The 6,000-nt window shown below is 33.7% G+C and overlaps 1 pseudogene across 1 annotated transcript in view; it reads right to left on the bottom strand.

The window, feature by feature from the left end:
• Positions 1 to 3,784: 3,784 nt before the first annotated feature.
• Positions 3,785 to 6,000, bottom strand: part of LOC110204832 (tumor suppressor candidate 2 pseudogene) — a 51,031-nt pseudogene continuing 48,815 nt past the window's right edge. Inside the window, exon 2 of the transcript XR_013485621.1 lies at positions 3,785 to 3,926. The product of XR_013485621.1 is annotated as a tumor suppressor candidate 2 pseudogene (transcript). The remainder of the gene's footprint in view (positions 3,927 to 6,000) is intronic.

The raw sequence follows: 6,000 nt of genomic DNA, 5'->3' as shown, positions 1-6,000 counted from the left end.
AGAGCAAAACACAAATTCAGAAGACAACAAAGTCAAAGCTCCTACATCCAAAGCCTCCAAGAAAAATATGAATTGACACCAGGCCATGGAAGAATTCAAAAAGGATTTTGAAAATCAAGCAAGAGAGGTAAAGGAAAAATTGGGAATAAAAGTGAGAGCGATGCAAGAAAATCTGGAAAAATGAGTCAACAGCTTGCTAAAGGACACACACACACACACACACACACACACACACACACACACACACAACTAAAGAAAATAATTCTTTAAAAAAACAGACTAGGCCACATAGTAAAAGAGGTCAAAAAGATAATGGGAAAAAGAATGCTTTAAAAAGCAGAATTGGCCAAATGGAAAAAGAGGTCCAAAAGCTCACTGAAGAATATAATTCCTTAAAAATTAGAGTGGACTAAATGGAAGTTAATGACTTTATGAAAAATTAAGAAACAATAAAACAAAACCAAAAGAATGAAAATAAAATAGAATACAATGTGAAATATCTCATTGGAAAAAAAAAAAACAACTAGCCTGGAAAATAGGTCCAAGAGAGATAATATGACCATTATTGGACTACCTGAAAGTCATGATCAAAAAATATCTTAAGCATTATCTCTCAAGAAATTATCAAGGAAAACTGCCCTGACATTCTAGAAGCAGAGGTTAAAATAAAAATGGAAAAACTCCACCAATCACTTCCTGAAAGATATACCCAAATCAAAACTTCCAGGACTATTATAGCCAAATTCCAGAATTTCCAGGTCAAGGAGAAAATATTGCTAGCAGCTAGCAGAAACAATTCAATCAAAGTGGAGCTACAGTCAGGATAACACAAGGTTTAGCAGCTTCTATATTAAAAGATTGGAAGGCTTGGGAAATGATATTTTAGAGGGCAAAGGAGCTAGAATTGCGACCAATAATCACTTACCCAACAAAATTGAACATAATCCCTCAGTGGAAAAAATGGACATTCAGGGAGACAGAGAACTTTCAAGCATTCTTGATTAAAAAGACCGGAGTTGTATTTAAAAAAAAGTGACTTTCAAGAGAACCATAAAAAGGTAAACAAGAAACGGAAATCACAAGACATTGAATAAGTTTAAACTGTTTACATTCCTACATGGGAAGATGATATTTGTAATTCATAAGACCTTTATGATTATTAGGTTGGTTAGAAGGAGTCTATATAGACAGGCCACATGTATGAGTTGAATATGAAGGGATGATAGCTAAATAATAAAATCAAAGGGTGAGAGAAGAATGAACAAAAAAGAGAGAGGTAGAATACGGTAAATTATCTCAGGGAAAGAGGGAAGAAAATACTTTTGCAGTGTAGGGGAAGAGAGGGGATATGAGGGGGAATGAGTAAACCTTACTCTCATCAGAATTGGCTCAAAGAGGGATTACCATACAAACTCAAGTGGGTAAGTAAATCTATCTTACCCTACAGGAAAATAGGAGTGGAAGGGGATAAGAGAAGGGGGGATAGAAGGGAGAGCAGATTGGGCGAGGGGATGGTCAGAAGCAAAACACTTTTGAGAAGTCTGAAAGGAGAGAGAGACAATAGAATTAACAGGAGGTATAGCATGGAGGGAAATACAGTTAGCAATAGTAACATTAAAAAAATAAAGGCAGTTTCTCTGATGAAAGCCTCATTTCTCAAGCATATAGATAACTGAGTCAAATTTGTAAAAAAAAAAAAGAGCCATTCCCCAATTGATAAAAGATCAAAAGATATAATTAGCTTTCAGATGAAATAATCAAAGCTATCTATAGCCATATTAAAAAAAAATACTCTAACTCACTATTGATTGGAGAAATGCAAATTAAAGCAATTCTAAGGTACTACCTCACAACTACTAGATTAGCTAATAGACAGAGGAGGTAAATGACAAATGTTGGAGGGGATGTGGAAAAAAAATGAGATATTGATGCATTGTTGGCGGAGCTGTGAATTTATTCAATGATTCCATAGAGCACTTTGGAACTATGCCCAAAGGCCTATAAAGTCATGCATACCCTTTCACCTATCAGTACCACTTCTAGGTCTGTAACCTAAGAGAGAGACAGTAAAAAAGGCAATGGAGCTACATGTACAAAAATATTTATAGCAGCTCTTTTCTGGGGGCAAAGAATTTGAAGTTGAAGGGATTCCCATCAATTGGGGAGTGGGTGAACAAGTTGTGACATGTGATTATGATGGAATACTATTGTACTATAAAAATGATGAACAGGGTATACTCCGAAAAACCTGGAAAGACTTGTGTGGGCTGATGCAAAGTGAAATGTAATGGGTACAAAGTAATAGCAATATTGTAAGATGATCAGCTTTGAATGACTTAGCTTTTCTCAGAAATGCAATGATCCAAAACAACTTTGAAGGACTTAGGATGAAAAATGCTATCTATCCCCAGTGGGCGAAAAAAAATTATGGTGTCAGAATATAGATTGAAGCATACTTTTTAACTTTATTTTTCTTGAGTTTTTCTTTTTTTTGTCTATGCTTTCTTTCATAACATGACTATTATAGACATGTTTTGCATGACTACAGATTTATAACCTATGTTAAATTTCTTGCCTTTTCAATGAGGGGGAGTGGGGAGAAAGGTAAAAAATATGGAATTCAAAGATTTAAAAACAAATGTTAAAAATTGTTTTTATGTGTAACTGGGGAAAATAAAATACTAAATAACAAAGAATACTTGATTATACTTAAAGGTGTCACAGAAAATTAAACAATATTAAAGAGTAAAATTTAATCCAATAAATTTTATTATCATTGCTATTACAAAGAATGTGTTATATGTGTATATATGTACATATGTATACATGTATGTGTGTATATGTGTGTATACATGTATATGTATATATATATTTATATATATTTATATGTACTTATTGACATAATATCTAAGTACTTAAAGTGAGAGTTAAGTGAACTCCAAACAGGCTTCAATAGAATGTCCAGAATAAAAATAAACTAAGTGTGTATGTGATTGCTGAGATGCTGTCAATCATCTTAAAGTTGTGGAGATTGAGAGAGGTCTATGATGACTGTTAACCTTATTTTTTTTTAATTTTCTTTTTTTGGTTAGACAGTGGGGTTAAGTGACTTGCCCAGGGTCACACAGCTAGTAAGTGTTAAGTGTCTGAGGCTGGATTTGAACTCAGGTCCTCCTGAATCCACGGCCGGTGCTCTATCCACTGCGTCACCTAGCTACGCCTGCTAAACTTATTTTTAAAAGAAAGTTTAGTGCTGCATCTTCACAGTTTAGACCACTAAGCTTGACTTTAATGCCAGTAAAATTCAAAGCATAATAATAAGTTATAGATTATGAGTATATAAGAGGTAAAATGCTGATCAATAGAAACCTGTAAGTTTCTTCAAGAACTAGCCATTCTCTATTTGCATTATTTTTTTTTGCATCCCCAGCACCTAGTGCAATGCCTATCATCTAATATTGTGTCTTGTACATAGTAGGAATTTAACAAATTCTGGTTAATGACACTGGATCTTCTGGTCACTGTTACAAGATTAGGATCATACCAATGAAACATCATCAATAGGATTCAGCAAAGTATTAACAAAGTTTTTAATGCTATCCTTGTGGAAAAGATGAGTAATAAGTACATTTGGAACTGGTTAAATCATACCCAAAGATCATTAATTATTTGGCTGATTAATTAATGTCCTCTTGGAAGGACATCTTTGGTTGATGATCTAGGTATCTGTCATTGGCCCTCTATTATTCAACTCATTTCATCAATAGAAACAATGCTGGCTCTACAAAAATCTTTTATTTTTCTTTGATAGACTTCCTATTGCACTCACTGTAGTAGATTTTCCGAATATTTTCTTCTGTTCTGAAGCCTCCTTCACCATTCTTTCTTCACTTCTTACTCTTGGCAAAGAATCCTCTTCTCTGTTACTGAGAAAATAGAGGTCATCTGTTGTAAGCTCTGTCTTCTGCCCTATTTTATCCCTCATTATCCTCCTCCTCATTCCAATCTCTTTTTTTCCCCAGTATCTAAGAAATAGATAACCTATTTCTGTGGCACAATTTTTGTAATGTTGTGACATTCTTTTATATCAGTTCCATTACCTGTAATCGCTTCCATCTTCTACATTTCTTTTCCAAATATGAGTTGATTAAAGTATACTCAATGGGTCCTGATTGCCCTCTTTATAAAGCACCCTTTTTTCTATTCTTCAGTATTTGGAGGAAGTGAACTTGGAACCCAGGGTTCATCAGAAATATTTCACAGAAAAAAAACAAAACAAAACATTTTTCTATTCCTTCTTCAACCAGGAGGTATTTGTTTTACATAGCAGTTATTATTAGGAATACGTAAGACTTAAGCATAAATCTCATATTCTTTATTTCTTAAGAAATTCAGCCTAAAAAAATATATGAGCCTATGTTGTTGTTTTGAATGCAATTCTTGAATTCCTATCAAAGTGTTTGTGGATAAAAATGCTTTTTAAAGAATACAGGTGCACTTAAATTTCCTATCCTGTATAAACATTATTTCTTCATTTTAACTGGATAAATTGTTTTAAAATAATGTTGCATAATAAACCTAAAAAACAATAAGTTGGTGATGTAAAGCACATGCTCTTTGAAAATTCTGCTGAGTAAATTCCATTATGTTTCATTGCATTATCCTTTTCACTTTTGTAAATATATTGTACTAGATTTGGACTTAGTCATGTTGTATTTTGCCTGTGAGAAAATTTGCATCTCTGTGATCAAAATGAAAGATGTGTTTGAGCTTTGTGGGGAAAATGCATGTAGAAAGACTTTATGTGCTTCTTAGATCATTTTTCTTTTATGATGATCTGTAAGGAGCTTCTCAAACAAGGTGCAAATCTTTCTTGGAGTGTCAGAAAAAAAAATCCAGGCACTGTGGGTGCATTACATTCTGGAGATTAAAACCCATACCCTTAACAAAGAGTCAATTCAATCAGTATGAGTCATGAATTTTTTCTTATAGTGAGAAAATGAGGGAACAACAAGGACGCTTTTTGTGTACTCTGAACTTGAAGAATCTAAAAATCTATAAGCAAGTCCTTTAAAATTTCATGTCACTGACGTAGTTAGGTTGATTTGTAGGACTGCACTGTGATTTGCATATCAAATATGAGGTGTCAGATCTGAACTACATATGCAAAAGAGTTTAAGGAAGGGTGCCAGTTCTTTCTCAATCTGATTCCCATTATAGCCACATTTATCCCTGGGGCCAAGTGACACCCAAACATAGGGCTAAACACAGACTGAAAGAATGACCACTCCATCTTAAATCTGGTGTCTCTACCCTGTTGATTATTTCCAGTTTTTCATCTACATGGCTTCTTTCTACATTGTTGTTTTCTTATTGTCTCTTCAATAAAATTTTGAGTTGTTTAAAAACAGGGCTTGTCTTTTCCCTTTTCTTTTTTCTAGCAATTAGCACAATACTTAAAACATAATAGACACTTAAAATATCTTTGACTAACTATTGACTGTTCTTTCTTTGGGATGAAATAAGTCTTCCAAATGAATTTGAATGACCAGTTCTCTTATACTATTGTGCTCTCAATGCAAAGAGCCCTCAATACAAGGAGAATGGAAGAAAAAAAAACAAACAAACAGATGACATGGATTTGATAGCCCTGGTTTTTAGTCCCAGATCTGTCAAGAATTAGCTCTGTGACCATTTCCCCTCTCCGGGCCTCCATTTTTTCAACTATAAAATGAGTACAAAAAAACAGTTGATTTCTACTATTCCTTTTCTAACTCTGACATTCTAGTATTCTATTAGCCCTGATTTAGACAATAATAATAATAAGTTGTTATTATTATTATAATTATTATTATTGATCACCTACCCTCCCTGAAATCTCTACCAGTTCCTAAAGGCTGTGTAAGTCACAAAGAATTTAATAGACTGTCATATTTTTTGTTGTTGCTGTGGACAGTGAACTTTCATCAGTGAGAACAACTTGGAATCAAAATGGCCCTA

This window comes from Phascolarctos cinereus, unplaced genomic scaffold, assembly GCF_003287225.1.
Source record: "Phascolarctos cinereus isolate Bilbo 61053 unplaced genomic scaffold, phaCin_HiC Scaffold_4;HRSCAF=312, whole genome shotgun sequence".
Lineage (NCBI taxonomy): Eukaryota > Metazoa > Chordata > Mammalia > Diprotodontia > Phascolarctidae > Phascolarctos > Phascolarctos cinereus.
Note: the sequence above shows the minus strand (reverse complement) of the source record. Positions and strands in the feature narration are given on the sequence as shown.